The sequence below is a fragment of the Ornithodoros turicata genome, chromosome 1 (assembly GCF_037126465.1).
Source record: "Ornithodoros turicata isolate Travis chromosome 1, ASM3712646v1, whole genome shotgun sequence".
Taxonomy (NCBI): domain Eukaryota; kingdom Metazoa; phylum Arthropoda; class Arachnida; order Ixodida; family Argasidae; genus Ornithodoros; species Ornithodoros turicata.
This window is the reverse complement of record NC_088201.1, coordinates 75,846,288-75,865,327: the sequence shown is the minus strand read 5'-3', so window position 1 is coordinate 75,865,327 and position 19,040 is coordinate 75,846,288. Positions and strand designations below refer to the sequence as shown.

At 46.1% G+C, this 19,040-nt stretch overlaps 1 long non-coding RNA gene across 2 annotated transcripts; it reads left to right on the top strand.

Moving 5' to 3' along the window:
- The first annotated feature begins 1,287 nt into the window (after window positions 1-1,287).
- LOC135378405 (uncharacterized) lies at window positions 1,288-13,339 on the top strand. Of its 2 annotated transcripts, none has more exons than XR_010418362.1 (4): window positions 1,288-3,923; window positions 4,399-4,490; window positions 4,917-10,046; window positions 10,868-13,339. It is a non-coding gene; the product is annotated as an uncharacterized LOC135378405 (long non-coding RNA). The 2 variants fall into 2 exon arrangements; XR_010418361.1 differs by having other exon boundaries at window positions 4,917-10,800.
- Window positions 13,340-19,040: the final 5,701 nt, after the last annotated feature.

Below are 19,040 nucleotides of genomic sequence, written 5' to 3'. Positions count from 1 at the left end.
TGTGAGGTCAGTATGACTGCATTCAAAAATGAGGTCAAATGACGCTTACGGGACGTAGGCAAATTATGAAGTCACTAGTGATATGGTTCCAGCGATCCAGCTACCGGCAGGGTGCACTTTAAAGGGCTGGTGTTCCCTTTTTTAGCAATTTCGTCTACATAGCGCTGGGAACACAGCCAAGCGTCCTGAGCTGACGGATTAGTTGGTGATATGGTTCCAGCGACCCAACTACACGCAGTGTGCACTTTAAAGGTCTGGTGTGCCCGTTTTTAGCAATTTTATCTACGTCGCGCTGGAAACACAGCCAAGCGTCCTGAGCTGACGGATTAGTTGTGATATGGTTCCAATGACCCATCTACAGGCAGGGTGCACTTTAAAGGGCTGGTATGCACGTTTTTACCAATTTCGTCTACGTCGCCCTGGCAACACAGCAAAGCCACCTGAGCTGACTGCCAAGTGTCCTGGGCTTTGCTGTGTTCCCAGCGCGACATAGACGAAATTGCTAAAAACGGGCACACCAGCCCTTTAAAGTGCACCCTGCCGGCAGTTGGGTCGTTGGAACCATATCACGAAGTGATCAGTCAGCTCCGGAGGATTCCCTGTGTTCCCAGCGCGACGTAGACGAAATTGCTAAAAACGGGCACACCTGCCTTTAAAGTACACCCTGCCGGTAGTTGCGTCACTGGAACCATATCACCAAGTAATCAGTCAGCTCAGGACGCTTTGCTGTGTTCCCAACGACACGTAGACGAAATTGCTAAAAACCGGCACACCAGCCCTATAAAGTGCATCCTGCCTGTATATGGGTCGATGGAACCATATCGCCAAGTAATCAGTCAGCTCAGGACGATTTGCTGTGTTCCCAGCGCGACGTAGACGAAATTGCTAAAAACGGGCACACCAGCCCTTTAAAGTGCACACAGCCGGTAGTTGGGTCACTGGAACCATATCACCAAGTAATCAGTCAGTTCAGGACGCTTTGCTGTGTTCCCAACGAGACGTAGACGAAATTGCTAAAAACCGGCACACCAGCCCTATAAAGTGCATCCTGCCTGTATATGGGTCGATGGAACCATATCGCCGAGTAATCAGTCAGCTCAGGACGATTTGCTGTGTTCCCAGCGCGACGTAGACGAAATTGCTAAAAACGGGCACACCAGCCCTTTAAAGTACGCACAGCCGGTAGTTGTGTCGCTGGAACCATGTCATCAATGCCTCCATAATTTAATTTGCATACGTCTGGTATGCGTCATTTGACCTCATTTCTGAATGCCCTCATACTGACCTCACACACCTCAGGCCTCACCAGTGACTTCACTCAGAGACACTGACTTCACAGGAGACATTATGAGGGTAAGACCCTCATGGGTGAGGTGTTTCGTTTGTGAGTGCCGTGAGGGTGAGGGCGAGTGAGGGAATGTGCCCGTGAGGGCAGTGAGGGTGAGGGCGAGTGAGGGCCTGTGCTCGTGAGGGCGGTGAGGGTGAGGGCGAGTGAGGGCATGTGCCTGTGAGGGCCGTGAGGGTGAGGGCGAGTGAGGGCATGTGCTCGTGAGGGCGGTGAGGGTGAGGGCGAGTGAGGGCATGTGCCTGTGAGGGCCGTGAGGGTGAGTGAGGGCATGTGCTCATGAGGGCGGTGAGGGTGAGGGCGAGTGAGGGCATGTGCCCGTGAGCGCCGTGAGGGTGAAGGCGAGTGAGGTTTCACCAAAATTCCCACCTATGCACCTGGCGAGCATCAAGGAGACACAGTACTACAGAATGCAGCACTGCTACCTTTTCCCTGCGATTAATCAGGTGAATAATGAGGTCACATTAGAGTTTCTGCTGATGAATGAGTAACATCTCATTACGGCCCATGTCTCATTACGGCCGAAAGTCTCATTACGGCCGAAAGTCTCATTACGGCCGAAAATCCTTTAATCCCCAAGTGTCTCGTTACGGCCAAAGTCTCAATACGGCCGAAGGTAGTCTCATTAAGGCCGAAGATGTCTCATAACGGCCAAAAAGAAAAAAGAAGCATCCACCATATTAGCTGTGTATATACTGTGTTTTATGCTTTCCAAAATGTGTCCGAGGCGGTGTGCCCCCACGGCTTGTGTCACACACAATGGTTCATGCACACAATATTGCGACAGTGTTTCATGCATCCCTCGTGAAAAATGTTTTTATTGTCATATGTGTCACATGATATTTGTATGTGTTACGCCATTTTCTCTCAGTATTCAAGCAACATCCTACTCGTTGGTTCTGTGAGCGAACTGTGTGTGTGTTCTGAAAAGTACTCCACAAGGGAGCCCACTGGGAGCTCCAGGAGCCATATGACCTATGACCATGATCTTCTCCCCCACTAGCTGCCTTCTACAATTTACGTCCACCTGAAATTTAAAAAAAAAAGTACATAAGGCACAGAACAAAATGACATATGCTTTTGTTTGATGATGACCATGAGACATATGCTGTCAAGCAGACTTTTTTTTCCATATATATTCAAAACATATTCAAGAATTATGGACAACAATGACAATTACGTCATAATGATGAGCTGCATAGCCAGGAAAGTATTTCAGGAGGTGTTTTATGAGGCTTGACATGGGGTGCAGGAGTCGCCCTCGTCAGTGCTTTACCCAGACCCCCCTACACCCCCTAACTTTTTTGCCTGTGCACCCCCTACAGGGGGTGCCCTTGTGATTTCAGCTTCAGATACGTCTGTAATGATATGTTAAGCTGTAATGATGTAACTATAATGATGACCTCCCCCCCCAATTTTTTCTAACACCCCTCTCGTGCTTGGGTTTCTGGATAAACCACTGCCCCTCGTTCATTTTCGTGGGGCACTACATTAGGGCTTATGCCACTGCACTGATGTCACAATGTTATAAGTGTGTGTCACTCTGGGCATTCGGAATTCCTCTAAGCTACAATATGTAAATTCAGAATACCCGAAGGGTGAGCATCAGATGTTACCTGCAGGCTTCATGCTGAAACGCGTGTACGCAAAACACTTCCGCCGTGGTGGGCGACGTCGTTAGTGTAATCATACACGCAAGACAATTGCGGGCACATGGAGTAGTGGCAGCAACCTGAAAACGATACATTTTCTTGTTATATATGAGTAATCAAAAATATACATTCCCACATGTTTCGTTTTGTCGTTTGCAGGAAGCGCTAGTAAGGGAACAGCACTTGATTGGTCACATGCAAGCCACAATGCGAAAGGTGCCGATATTTCGATTACGCGATCCAAAATTAAAAGTCTACAACCATGCACACTTCCCCATGCAACTACTTCCCCAGCATCGTGAGACACGACACCCATGACATGACACCATGTATTCACGTATAATGTAATGTGAAATGATATGCAGGAATGAAAAAGATGCCAACATACCTGTAGTCCAGTGTCCCATAAGCTTGATTCGATTTTCTGGCAGCTACGGTGAAGAGCAAATGCACGATTCACAAGTTTCGTTTCGCCATTTTTACTGCTGTTAATTTCGCAAACGCCAAGCAATCCCACGTGACCTCCTTTGGATCAGTGAAAAGTGAAAATTACTCGCGTCATGAACATATATGTTCATCTCAGCGCAAATCACGTTTTGCATGCTATAGAAGGGAGTGGGATAAATACTCTTCCTTTCGTGTTTTGATATCTTTTTGTTTTGCTACTCTCACTTTGGAGTTCGGATGGTGTCTAGCAACGTTGGGTACCTCGTTTCTTGTGTGAGCGAGTGGTTGCTGTTTACGACGTGTTCATATATCGATTTGTAGTGCTGTAATGTGCAAATTAGCGGACTTTATAGCGGCTCTCTATTTTCCGTCGTTGTCTTTCGAGCAGCGCCTGTTGTTCCGGTAAAAATCGAGTTGAATGAATCGCCACAGCCCCAACGTATATCGCGCAGTGTTGACCAAGTCCAGCAGGAATTCTGGTGAGTAATGCTTTCGTAGGTTGTCTGGATTAGTAGTGTGCTGTCCACACATAGTTGGATTCTCATACGAGTAATTTAAATGAATCAAAACAGCCGAAGTGCCTGTAATAGATGTAACTCGGTATCTGTTCGTAGGTTTGCGTTGTTTCCAGTTGGTTGCGCGTTTAGGAACAACAAATTTATTCGAAGACGATAAGATACCGACAATGCATCACCGTACAGCAGCATTTACTCGTATCATTGTGAGCCATATTTAATTTGTTAAAATTTGTCGTCGTATTTCTTCAAAAATAAAAGCGCAAGTCGGCGTACTTGAATTGATCTCCTTGAACTGCTTACGTCGAACGTCTGCAAATGTTGTGCTTATGTGCCTTCGCGCACCATACTAGGCACAAAAGCATATCTGATTAGAATAAATACTTCAAGAGGAAGTCATTCAAATACATTGTTATTTATAGCTGGTTTTCCATTCCAGGCATGGTATGTGGCTGCACGGAGGATTCCGAAAAAGAAAAACAACAACATGGCTAATAGGATGTTGCTGCCCAGGGAGTCCTGGCCGAAGAGGTGAGCTGTTAAGATCATCATAAGGTTCTGTTGTGAAGTGAGAAATTTTGTAGTAGTGCACAAATGTTAATTAGTGCACTACCTTTATAAAAAAGAAACCAGAAATGGAAAGTTATGCATGCATCATTTCATGAATTGTAATGTATCACTATTTGATATTGACATGTTTCCATTAAAGGAATGAACTACTGAACCTATATTCATATCATGGTCATGCTCTGTGTTTACCTGGAAGTCACATTTTTAAGGCTTGTCATTCTTTTGTCTAGATGAAGATTTATGTTAACCTTGTATGAAATAACAGACACGTATCAACACATGTGCAGCTTGTGCACATTAAAACCAGCCATGTAGAGACAAATGCTTGTGTGTTTTTTTTTTTTTTAATATTCTAGCCTATTCATGGTTGCTCTTCGCTTCTTGCAGGTTTACTCATTCCAGAAGCAAGAATTGTACAATTGTAAGGCGAATGGAAATAAACTGACATCGACTGAGATAGGTGTTCCGTCTTGGCCAGTGACTGTAGGATGGCTCCAAAAGCGTCACAACAAAGCCAATATTCATCTAGCTCTCTACAAGTAGCTAACTCCACATAGTAGCCTGCTTCACAGCAACTTCAACACTACCTTGTGGGAGTACACATTACACAATATGTTGCATTGTGCTGTGGTATGATAACATACCGTTTGTCTCGCAATATGTGTATATAAATATGATAAGGGCCCTAAGGGCACAGTGCATGCCTTATACCCTGCTGAATATATATCCATACCTGGCTGTGACATTGCATATCAATGCAGGTTACAATACACATTTTCACATTTGGCCGTTATGAGACATCTTCGGCCGTATTGAGACTTTGGCCGTAATGAGACACTTGGGGATTAAAGGATTATCGGCCGTATTGAGACTTTTGGCCGTATTGAGACATCGGCCGTAATGAGACTTCGGCCGTAATGAGATACAATCGATGAATGTATTATCCATAAACTGATCCTTACAACTCTCCAATACCTCCAGTCTGGCTTCGAGAAAATCAACCCATGGTGAGACAAATGGTTAGCAGTAAATACTGACAAATGTAGCACAATATCCTTTACACGATCCCAAATCCGCTTACACTCTTATCAAATGGGTCCCCATGCTCTCCAACATGTGGGCTTTCACCACGAGAGCAAACGTTCGGCTTGGAAGCATTCCACGGACTCTTGATCAATTTTGCACCAAAATCACGGAGTTACTCATTTGAAGGCATGAAAGCAAGGTAATAATTCAAAGTGTTATTGTTTATTTCTTAAAATATATTATGAGTAATACAACAGTCTCTTCTACCGCATAATCTTCAAAGGACACAAATCACTGCCTTGCACTACAACTACAACTCCGACCGGGTAGTGCTGCAGAATGATGATGGGAGCAACAAGTGCCGTCTCAAGCCATGTAAGCCGAGGAAGCAGTGGGTCATTCTTCCCTTGAAATTGGCGTTCAGGCAACAGTTATGTAACATTCCTACAAGATTGTAAGCCATTACATCCATACTTGTTGAACACACCCCAGGTAACATCAAACGGTATTGCAACATTTCATCAATGTCATACTGCGGTGTTGCCCAAACGTCGGTAATGTCCATGACTTAAACTTAATTTGCAAAAAATCATTTGTAACACTCGAGTAATGTGTATAAAACACCGCGACAACACTGCAGCACAGTACGCACACATTTCTCCATGCGCTACTATGCAAGTGCCGTGTCCTTCCCTCCTGACTGGGAGTGGGGGAGACCTGTATTGTCATCAAGCAGGAGAGCTACCTATGCTGAGGAATCCGCTTGGGCATCCCACTGAATGGAGCATATACTGAAACACGAACTGTTGGGGTACTTTCATTAAGTGTAGTGGGGCGTAAAACATTTGTAACGGTGACGATGATGCATACTTGTATTTAACTCATGTATCTATAACGAGTCAGGTATACCCAACAACATTCCTGACATCCCTTCCTGTCAAGTACCATATTTTTAAGTCAGGCATGTGTTATATGGGATACACTCTTAAAATGAACTTTATCGCATAGCAGGCTCCTAGCCAACCATCATCTCGAATGATATCGTTATCTGCCCTGATTTGTTGAAAACCGGAGGCGTACGCTTTTTTTTTGTGACACTTATGCTGTTCATAATTGTCACAGAAAAGGCGTACGCCTCCCGAATAAATTCTCCGCGTGACTCTCTCGTCTGTTGTCTCCTCCGTCACATACATGTCCTTATAGCTTGCAAAATATTCTTGAAGTAAACTTTTAAAATGCACATCATACTGCTGAGCACAACTTGCTAAACAAGCATGTATGCTGCAGAGCATCAACTCACATAATCGCCCAAACGGTGCCGCTGGCTGGTTATGCAATGGACTTTCAATATGTTTCCAAAATACACCGAATTCAAAATCTTGGCGGAAGCACGCCCCACGTGCAGTCAGCATGCCACAGTGCGCTTGTTAATGTGTGTGTGTGTCTCGGCTGAAAGACTGCACTGGTGGATGGGCTAGGATTGCAGCGTGCAGTCGTACCAAGTATCGTGCATTATTCGTACAAATTCACCCCAATTCACGGAACCCTCACACTACACTATAGTTTCAGTTTTATTAACGTCGCCCGCAACAAAAGAAATGTCAAACCGTACTGATATGGCAGAAACATATAAGCTGTTACTCACCACAGACTAGCATCCACACGATCACAATTGCTTTCGCTTTCCTCGCTGCGGCCTCGTTGGCTTGGCATGGGATCAGTCATGAACGGCGATTCCTTATCGTCTATGCATACGTTTTGTTCGATGAAATGAATTTCTTCGTCTGAACTGTAGTCACACTCAGATGAAGAAATGGAGGAACCAGATGATTCGCTTTTCCATGTTCCACCGAGAAGCTATAACGCGCGCGTACCCGAAACTGATGCAGACGGCAGCCTGCGGCCCGCGGGAGGCTACCGGTGACGTCACACAGGGTACGGGAGGCCGGACAGGAAGCCGTCTGGAGTTTCGGTTTCGGTATACGATTTTCGGCTTTTCTTGCAACTAAGACGTCTCCGACCGCCAAACCAACTTTGTTTCTAATTTCTAAAGCATATTCGGGACTCATATGCACAGTTACTAGGATAGTTTCGATTTCTCCCGGAGTCTCCCTTTAAGCTACGCGGAGTGTGACCCCGCGCAGTGGAGCCACGTGCTGTTTACTGATGAGGCAACGTTTAGTATGAAATGGTCCCAGAGGAGGCGGGTTTGGCGTCCTCCTAACTGCAGGTAATACCTTGAGAGTCCGCGCCTGCTTCGAGACGGCCCTATTCATTTTCCCTTTTCAGATATCTACCCCAGTACGTTCACAGCGTGGTCTCCAGTGGACGGCACTCCGCGAGCGTGTGGGGCGCCCTTTCGCACCAGGGCTTGGGGCCTCTTGTCCGCCTAGACGGGCGCTTCAACGGAGCAGCGTACGTGAGAGTCATCGAAGATCATCTGCTCCCATGCACCCTTGACGGTCCTTTCCCTGACGGTTGCTTTATTCTGCAGCAAGACAGAAGCCAGGTTCACATGTCGTCCACTGTCCAGCGCAGACTAGACGATCTTGGTATCATGCAGCTTGAGTGGCCCGTGTGCTGCCCGGATCTGAACGTGATTGAAAATATATGGGGTATGATGAAATTCCGAATGAGCAAAAAGTGGGTGCCAATTCGGTCCAAGGACGCCTTATGGGATGCGATACACATGGAATGGACGTCCCTCAAGGAAGACGTAGTATTACACTTCGTGGGTCGGCTCTATCAATCGCTGCCAGACCGCATGTCCGCTGTGATCTCCGCGAACGGGGGCTTCACGTGATGCTAAATAAAATATTAATGAAGTGTCATTTGGCTCTTTCTTCCTTCTCTTGTTTCTTCGTCAATATCGTACGCTTTTATTTGCCAGCGCCTGTCATCCCCAGACAAAATAAAAGGAAGACGAGAACGAAAAAGAGAAAAGAAACTGCAGAAGCCAACTGTTGTCGCTCTGTTTCACTCCTGTTATCTTCCAGCTGCGAACTGCGATAAGAATTTGCCTGGTGAAACGCTCCACGGACATGCCCTTGTGGGGTAATTGCTACAAACGCCACGGTGGATCGGTGCCTGTGTTATGCCCTGTGCCCCCTCAAAATGAATGGACCGGTCCGCTCCCGCCAACTTCCGGTCGCCGCTAGGGTGGCGCGGCGGGTTCCGTGGACTTTTGGCGTAAGTTGTTCATGCATAGGTGGGTTAACTCCGCCTATTAGACTGACGGTTACCATGATGCAGAGCGCATCCCAACGAAAGCTACTGAGGGATGCTCGTGTGTTTTCTGCAGTGGGTAGTCCGCGACTACCCTATCCCTAGATCAGGAAGGACTGCACAACCCTCCCTCTCCTGTACCACCACCACAGTTCCCCTTTCCTTCTTTTTTTTTCACCTTTCCATCCACTGCATGCGTGGCTGCACCGAGCCGCTACCCACGAGCCGGCTGACCGCACCTCCCATTCCCACGTCTCTACGACGCATACGTCACCAACTTTGTCTGCAGCGGCTAGGGCGTGTCCTACTTTGGGCGTGACTGTCTTGGTTGCTAAGATAGCTTCGTCATTTCTCGAGTAGGTCGCGGCACCGGCATTTGGGTTGTCTTCTCTCTTCGTAAGGGAAACGCAACACAAGCGTTCCAATGTCGCGGTAGGTTGGTGCAGGTCTCCGAGAGGGCGAGGACGTTGCAGTTGCCCAGTACCGGGTCAGCCTCTATGTTGGTAACATGTGCATTGGGGTTCTGCATGTTAAAGGGACAGTCGCATTCTCCGAGGTCAATTTCGAAACTAATGCGAATTCTAATTCCTTGCCGACTACTGAAGTGGGCCCGAAAATACCATTTCGATCCGCGGCCTACTTTTCGCGTAATCCGATGAAAAAGAAACCGGTATCCTTGCACCCTCGCTCTCTAAAAGTGGGAGCAAACGTCACAGGGATAAGGCCAATCAGCGCGCGCCCTGGGCAAATGCGAGCCGCGCGCCTGTTTGGCGATCGCGAAGTGAAGGGAGCAAACATGGAGTCGGAAAACGAGAGTGATGTTTCCCTGTCTGGGGGAGATTCTGATGAACATGTTAGCGGTAGCGGCGACGAGTTAATGCTGGATGATGACCCATACTCTACGGACCCAATGCCTCTGGAACCCGCCGACCATCCACGAGATGTGGCTGCGGCTAACCCGCGGGATGACATTTTTAGGTGACGTATCTCTTTGCATGGTTGCCGTCGGATGTGCGAAACAGTTTAGGATGTTGAAATCGGCAGGTGTCTGTGTGGAGTCTGCGACCCACAGGAGCCAGACGAGCGCCTGTGTTGCCATTCTGTTGCCAGGGTGGTAGAAATGTGCAACAGTGCCGCCGTGCAGTGCATAACACAACACCCATTACTCAGGGACATCTGCCTCCGTAGAGAAGTTCTAGTGGTGTACGCGCCTCAATGCTGCCGCTACGATCAACATTTTAGGCGACTCAATCCCCAGGATCACAGGTAAGCCTGCTGCAGTGCTCTCTCGTTTGCTATATGATTACGACCGTAATGAATTTTTCGGTTTAAATGACCCCCCCATCAGGATTCGGAAGGGTACACTCGAGTGCTAGTCGGGTGTCGTTGGTTATGCAAATTGTCGCACCTAAAGTGGACAAGGGCTGTATACAAAAGGGCGACTATTCTCAGCAGCTTTTTGGCCTACACAAGTTTGTCCCCCATAAATCATAAGCGTGCACGACAGCCGTGGAACGATCCAGAGAATCCTGGTCCAACAATTCCATTAGGAAAAGTGAAGCAACACAGCCGCCTCAGCTAGTCTCGACATGCTCTCAATTATGCCAGTTAGCCATGCCCTGATTGGCAACACAAAACCCTGATTGAATCCAGTGGGAATTTTAAACTCTGAAGGAAAGTCTTGCAAGTCTGAAAACAGAAGCATTTGAGGTGGCAATGAAGGGGGGAAGCATGTTACTGAAGAATGTAAGAGTAGCATATTTTGGGAGAAATTGGATTTTGCCGAAATTGTAGGGAAGCTGGTTTGGGAGGGAGTTAACAGTTGGAATCGGGCTCATCCTGAAAGAGGAGGACATTTTTCTGTTGTACTATGTTGCACACCTGCCAACCTTCCACATTCAAAACGCGGGAGATCCTGGAACTAAGGAATGAATGCACAGGCTTTGAACTCCAAGGTTGGGATAGTGTCTGTTCTTCTGTTCTGGCCATTGTCTTCCCAACACTGCTGGAGATTTGGCAGGTATGCAAATGCCCACAAGATATGATGCTAAACAAAAAGAAATGTCATGTGGTGTTGTCTTTTCCAGCTGCCTGAGGTTCACGGCATAATCGTCATTCACAAGATGGGTCTGGGGATACCTTGGCCCAAGGAACAGACGACAGGTTCCTGGATGCATTGTCCGAGCAATCAGAAGGGAGTTCCCGTCTACGTCAAGGCTATCAGCGTTAGGACCATCGAAACAAGGGTGTCTTGGCAAGAGAGACAAGCTGGTGCATACTGATGGCTGGAACTGGAGACCTGTAGTGGCAAGACAAAAATTTTGCTGACATAGGCACACTTCGTGTAAGTGAGCCCTTGGTCATCCCCCTTGTCTCCCATCAGAGGTTTTCGAGGATACTATAGGTGTGGTCTTTTCGTCATTGCAGTGTGGGGGATGTTTCGTCTTGTCACTCTGTATCTCCAGTTGCAGTCAACAGACTGTCTACCCGTCTGTACAGCAAAAACTACTACACGTGGCGGTATTAGCTCTGGCATCAAATCCAGACTGTACTGCACTAAGTTAGTGCCGAGGTGGGTGTAGTGACGGGAATAAAGAATGACCCTATAATTGTATCGATTTATTGTACAGTGGAGTATGACGGAGTGGGAATAACAAAATAACTTAGGTTTATTTGCCTCCCATTATGTATGGGAGGCAAATGAACCTAAGCTATTTTATTATGTTGTGCTGTGGTTCTAAATTAATGTGGTGTGAAGTCTGGGTGGTTACAGGTATGCTGCCACAGGGATGTTAGGAGGGTTCATGTTGGCAGATCCATATCTGGTGTACTAATACGCTATGCAAGTCTGTGTCCATTGTTTTCCTCTTCCTGGAATCAGGGGATGACAACCCCCTTGTGAGATGCGCCGTGAAGTGGGAAGTGGGTCCCCAGCACTTGCTTCAGCCATGACCTCCACATCTGAAATATGGCCTTGAGTGGTAACACTCAAAAGAATACGCTGAGGGCCTAGCGGGTACAATAACAAACATAAAAATGACTATGCAAATAAATCTTCCCCTTTGCGGTCCCTATTTCACTGGCACAGTTATTTTCCTGTCGACATTACGTTATAAACGCTGGCAGCCGCATCACACAAGATTCCTTTCACAGAACTCGACAATTTTCAGGGCTCCTACATATCCATTATTTTGTGGGACGTGCAAAAAGAATTGCAATATTTTCGTGGCTTGACAAAACATACCAAATCCAGTTGATTCCGTTGACGTGCTTGCCGCCGCCTGAAATAGAGCCAGAAATTAGCAACAAGGCTGCAGTAGAATACTGATGCAAGTGTCTCGGACGTAGCCAAACACAGATTGCGATGTTTTCACATCCCTGAATGCTGCCATCAGGCTTACACTATGAACTGTAGAAACATCCACTAGCTGCAATAACATTAGAATAACGCTGTCATGTGGGAGTGTTACGTTACTCCTGCATAATACTGGCGACAATTAGCACAGCAACAACACACCAACCTTTTTTCTCTAGAGTACGCGTACTATTGCGTCGGGATGCCGCAATCATTGTAATAATTTGTGTACATTAGTAGCCGGTGTGACTGTGACGTTACAATCGGCGGCGAGGCCAGGTGTTCGCGATGATGTTTACTGTGACAACTGATATTTTTCATCGCAGCGTAGCTGTGACCACGCAAGATTGTCATTTACCTCCGTTACTGTTTTCTGCCCTTGTTCCTGATCGAATGTGGTAGGCACGGCGTCAATCTTCAGTCGCTTCTGTTTCTGCCGTAGCCCAAGCCGAACTTGCAATACACCTTCATCAAAATAGGCGTCGTCGGCGAAATGACAGGAACAGACGCGTGAAACATTCAATCCTTGGGCCACACCACAGTAGTGGCTGGCGATCGCTGCCTCCCACTTTCGTTTCGTTTCGCCATTGCGAGGTCGGTGAAATGTAAGCTCGGGATTCGTGTTATAAGTCTTTCTGCACCCGAGCACGTAGCACCGGTTTCCTGGCTGTGACATCGCACGTCAACGGCGTGAAATCCTAGGCCACACGCTGTGGTTCAAAGTACTTCAAAGCAAACGCGACAAGACAACAAGAAAAAGGGTCAGACGCACGCTCAGACACACACAGAATCTGCGGCGGGAAGGAGCGCCTCCTGATGGTTGGTTTATCCGGGTGACGTTATCCAGTGTCGGCGCCTTGCGGGGATTGCCGTGCGCGCCGGAAGCGCGAACATTTAAAAATCGTTTCTAAGTCAACCAAGTGGATTTGTGCGGAGAAAATTTGCCGGCGTACATTATGAACGACAGGGAACATGACCATAATAGTTCCGGAACACGCTTCCGGATGCGACTATCCCTTTAAGGGCCTCCATGTGTGTCGTTCTCTTTGGCCCGCTGCACCATCTTTTCGGAAATCTCGAGACTAGTAGGTAGCTTTTAGGTAGTATCCGTCCTGCATTGCCCGCTTAGCTTGTCGTATTTTGGACAAAGACGCGTTGCGTTGGCCTGATGCCTGCCTCGTACACAGACACACTTACGATTCAACTGGAGAAGTTCCTCTGCCGACAACTGGTTGCGCCGGCGTGCGTGGCGTCGGGATGTCCACGAAAGCGCGCGCTCTCTCATGACGGCTTTTTATCAGCACTTGAACACGTATGGGAAATTTCACCCGAAAATCACACGCCGACCTGCCTGACCACTGCCGCTGACCCAGAGAACACAGTAGCGTACAAGTTAACGAAAAGCAATGACGTTTATTTACATACATGCAATTCGGCCATGTTTGAGCTCTGTACTGTCCCCTCTCTGCTCTGTTGTGTATGAGCCAGAACTTCACCGCATTGCTGCGAACGATATGGTTATCGCTTCTCATTCGAAGAGGGAGGTGGGCGTACGTCTTTTTGTAGCAATTTGGATATATGAAAATTGCCAGAACAAGGCGTACTCCCCCCTCTCCCTTCGAATCAGAAGCGATAATCCTATCATTCTTGGCAATGGTTGGAGCACAGCGTGCTATGCGGTGAAGTTCTGTTTTTAGAATGTACACTCTTAAAAATGAACTTCACCGCATAGTACGCTTTTAGCCAACCATTATCTCGAATGATATCGCTATGTGCCCTGATTTGTTCAAAACGGGAGGCGTACGCCTTTTCTGTGACACTTATGCGGTTCATAATTGTCACAAAAATGGCGTACGCCTCCCGTTTTCAGCAAATCAGGGCAGATAACGATATCATTTGAGATGATGGTTGGCTAGGAGCGTGCTGTGCGGTGAAGTTCATTTTTAAGAGTGTAGTTGCTGCCTTTAGAACTGCGTGTCTGAATTAAAGTTCATACACCCTGCACTGACACAACCTTGAGATGTCAATCATACTACATTGATCTTTGATATTTTCTTTTTCATGTGTGTCACCAAGAAATGTGTCAATGATTATATTATCACAGAACTCCCAGAATCAAGATGGTGCATTAGAACTTACAGTGTGGAACGAGGTGCAGACCTCATAGTCTTCATTAACATATGCACAGACCGGCTTCAACACAAAGATATGTTGTCCTGGGCATCACGGGTGCCCTATATGGGCTGCAGCAACTTTCTTGTTTGCGGCTTCCATTCCAGTCTCCTTGGGTACATGACACAGATACGTTATGTATAGATGAATCTATTTGGAAGTGTCTTTGATAGTCATAAAGGTATACTTGAGGTAGTTTGCATTCACAGCAGAGTACATACTCGTTTGCTGCTTGCTTCTTGTCTGTACACGCCCAGACACTGTTTGGTAATCAAATAGAGAAAGAGATAAGTCCACAAAAGTACTAAAAAAAAGGGCGTATACAAGGAGATGCCTTAAAAGGAACAGGTGTTGTCTGCGTCAGAGCAAAGCTGTGTAGCAAAAAAAGTATTGTGCTGCTACACTATCACTTCATCATGCAAACACCGCTCAGCTAACGAAACGTGTCACAACATTATCGCGTACCCTTCGCCAGATTTTCGTTAAAGGGACCGAAAAGTGAATATAAACCTATCGAAACTTTATGTTCTGCGAGAAGCTTGAACCTCCAAAAGTTCAAATATCAAATAACTCCGCTGAAATCGCTGTAGTTTGCTTTAATCGAATTTTCCATGATTGCATGTCCAAGGACCTAGTAGGAAACCGAGCAGTCTGTCAACAATTGCATCACCCCGCGCCATCTGTCGAGGACGCATGTAATACGCGTCTTCCGCTCGCTAATCCGGCGAAAACGAAAATGGCAGTGGGCATTTGTGACCACTTTCTACGTCGAGAATGTCGAACCTCTTGCACATGAGTGGAATTCCGCATTCGAGGACTGTCGCTCACACAGAACTATTGTTCGTGCGTTAGCTTGGTGGAAAGTGTGTTCTTCGCAGCAGAAGATTCCTCGTCCAGAGATTAGTGGGAGACATATTCGTCCTCAGCAGTAGCTCACCGTGCCGTGAACATAGACTGCTTTGTGAAATTTCCATGTATCAGGGAGAAGCACTTGTGTAAGCCAAAACAAGCGCTGTTTTTTCCTCGTGCAGGTGTTCATGTGTGAAATGCAAACCGACGGATACTACGGATGGATACTACGGTTTTTGCTGCCGAGCGGTAGAGAATGCGTGTGGAAGGCAGACAGACAATTGCATCAGAACTAACGAATATTTCGAAATACTGTGCCTTGACACCGAAGTACTGCAAGTGTGTTTTACATACATCCGATAAACCGAAGAGCATGGCAACATACACGGCAGCGCCGTGTGGTCTTTACGCGCTACTTGAACGGCAAACTGGACGGAAAACCCTTATTTCTGCAGGAAATTCCGTTATACCACCTGTCTTCCATTCACAAGAAGGATATGGGGTGCGCTAGAATTCCGCATTCGAGAACTATCGCTCACACAGAACACCTGCTCGTGCGATAGCGTGCTGGAAAGTGTGTGCTTCGCAGGTGAGTATTCCTCGTCCAGAGATTTACCGGAGTCACCTTCGTCTTCACCAGAAGCTACGGTGCCGTGAACACGGACTGGTTTGTGAAATTTACATGTATCAGGGAGAAGCACTTGTGTAAGCCGAAACAAGCGCAGTTGTCGCGCAAGCGTCGTGTCAGGTGTTCATGTGGGAAATGCAAGCCGATGGATACTACGGACCAGTCTTTTAGCTGCCGAGAGGTAGAGAATGCGTGTGAAAAGCAGACAGACAATTGCATCACAACTAACGAATATTTCGAAATACTGTGCCTTGACACCGAAGTCCTGCAAGTGTCTTTTACAAACACCCGAGAAACCGAAGAGCATGGCAACATACGCGGCAGCGCCGTGTGGTCTTTACGCGCTACTTGAACGGCAAACTGGGCGGAAAACCCTTATTTCTGCGGGAAATTCCGTTATATCACCAGTCGGCTATTTACGAGTGGGGTGGGGGGTCGGCTATGGGGTGCTCTGAGAAAGTGCAATAGAAGGTATTCTTCCTGCCTGCGTCATGTATGCTATTAGGGATGCTTTCCCCATCAGTGTGCAGACTTGTAGAAATGTATATATTGATGTCAGCAAATTTTCATTTCGTGCTTCCTGCAAGTTTTTCTCATTGCTTTTTCTTTGCAGTCACAGCATATTATAATTATTTTTGTTCCTGGATGGTTAAGCAACCTGGGGGCATATCTGTATTTGTAGATTATACTCATGTCTTGTATATATGAGGAGTAAATAAGATAATTTTTATCAGTGTCGTTCAGCTGAACTGTGTTCATAACCTTTTAATGTACTTCTTATTGACCAGGTTTCCAAATCCCAATTAATGTTTGAACCGAGATTGGGATTTAACACTTAATTAACTCTGTTTTGCTAAAAGGAGTACTTGTAACTGATTCATTATGATGTCACCAACTAACATTTGTAAAGGAGGACTTGAGGGCTGACTTCGAGTATTAGCAACCCTTGATCTGGGTTCAAAGTTAACCATGCAGCATTGGTGTGGGCTATAGTACTCCAAAATGGCTAAGTAATTTATTGCGTAAGCCCTCTGTTACTGTAATTGAGATGTACTTTTGACAGCCTTGCAAATTGAAACTGGCTTCAGTGTACAAGACAAACGCATCGTAACATTTAATTCAAATATAATATAAGAGCAGAAGCAATATTTTGTCACAACTCAAACTATATTTCTCTTTTTTATTGTCCAGGGATTTAGGAAGTAGAGTAGGACTTTCTGCCCTCTGATGTTTTGACGTACTTGATAGAGTCGTAAAACCTGCAACAAAATAAACAAGAGAAGTATAAACAGTTTTGTCTTTCCCTTTTGAATTTAACAATTTAACAAGCAAGTTATATTTTACCATTTGTGCACGTTTGTATTCTCTGGAGATGAAAAGAGGACAGGAAGAATAATGCTGTAGACAGATCCAAGAATGACCTGCCATCTTGATGAAGATGGGAACTTTTCTTCACGTGTGCTAAGTGAGACAAAAGAAATGTACAATGAAAGTTGTACAAAAACAGCAAATCTCCGTCGACTAAAATTTTAGATATGTGAGTGTTACCACATCGTGTAGTTTCCATCCAAAAGTAGGACTACCCTACACTTTTCACTTGTGGCAGGGTGCAGAGGAAAACTCTTTGAAGTTATGATCTGCGGCAACAAAAAGATTTGGCATGTTGATAAGGCAAGGCAAGGTTGTTTGGTTGTTGTTGGTAGTTGTTGGCATGTTGATGTGCTATACCATTATAGCACATCGATATAGATGAGGGGCAAACACAGTAGCCAGCGTGATGGCTGCAAACTCAAGTGAAGATTATTTCAACAGAACAAGGAACTGAAAGCATGAGTAGAGAAAGGCAGTGCCCATGCAGTGTATGGTGAACCACACTAATTTCTGAGAAGGTAGGATCGGAAGAACAATAAAGAGAAATGACAGTTGCGTCCGAGATAGGGGAACTCTGCAAATTTAGGACCAATATGATGTGGTAACCTTGCATGGCTCACTACAGCTCTGACACACATTGAACAATTCCAGTAGTGGGGCTTCAAAGACAATGAACGTTCGCTGTTTCATGGGGCATGGCATTCAAGTTTAGAAGATGCATCTCTAGAAAATTAATTAGCGTTCCTTAGTCATAAAGTCATAACTACACCTCAACAGGAAGCATCCTTGTACCCTTCAAACAATCTAGTAGTACTCATCGGTTTCTTCTCCTATTGTTGACGTCATACTAGTGTTCTGCACCTGTCCAAAGACTCCGAAAAATGCCACAAAGTCTGCAACACGTAACAAATCTAGTGCTTCCATCTGTGGACTTTGCATACCTGCTTTCAGCTATTTCTATCATGTCAACTTGAGTGCCTGGATCACACACACACGAAGCAGTCTTGCGCCACTTCAACACTGGAAGGCCGCTAAAATTAAATTTGTTGATGTTGACAATGTTGAGTACGGGACAAGTAGGAAAACATAAGTTAAATGGAATACGTCATCGCTATATTATAATTTATACATGTGTGACGCCTGTTGTAAGTAGTCAATCGGACGGTGAGATATTGCCTTACGGCGATCTTAAAGGGACCGAAAAGTGAAAAATAACCCCCATATTTTTGCCCACTGTCGTGCACAACATCGTTGGTTGATAAGACACAGAAAGCATTACTTCTCAATTCGGCATATTTTTTACGCATAAATATTTTGAAGATTGCCGGAACATGGGCGGTGCTGCCATCGAACGGCGAAAAAGGATAACTTGGGTTTCGGGTCCAGGGCTCCCAGGGATTGGTCCACCCTTACGACGTGAGAGTTAATTTTGTAGAGAACAAAGTTGACGCACATGATCTTACAGCTAAACGCCATTTTAAAAATGACGCTCACTGCCATAGCTTTTACGTTAATAATGCATTCAGCTACTTCGCCGCTACGAGCTACGATCCGCTACGCCATCTGCAAGGCCATCTGTGTTATCGCGTTTATTGTTTACGTCGTGAGTGGTCATGTTGGTCGCGCGAAGCACAAAGTGTAAGTGCATGACATGTTCGTGGCTGTTGTGTCAATTATTCGAGAGACCTACATGTCTGGTGTAGTTTTGGTGTTGGGGGATGCAAAAATCATGTTCGTTCACCATCGGCGGCGGGCGTTTTCTAAAACAAGATTCAATAGGAGAGTGCGCGAAAACGAATGTGGTTCGAAACACTCGATTATTAGATGTAGCAGTCGTGTCGTGTGTGCTGAGCTAATTTTGCTGACTACGAATATGCCGTAGAAG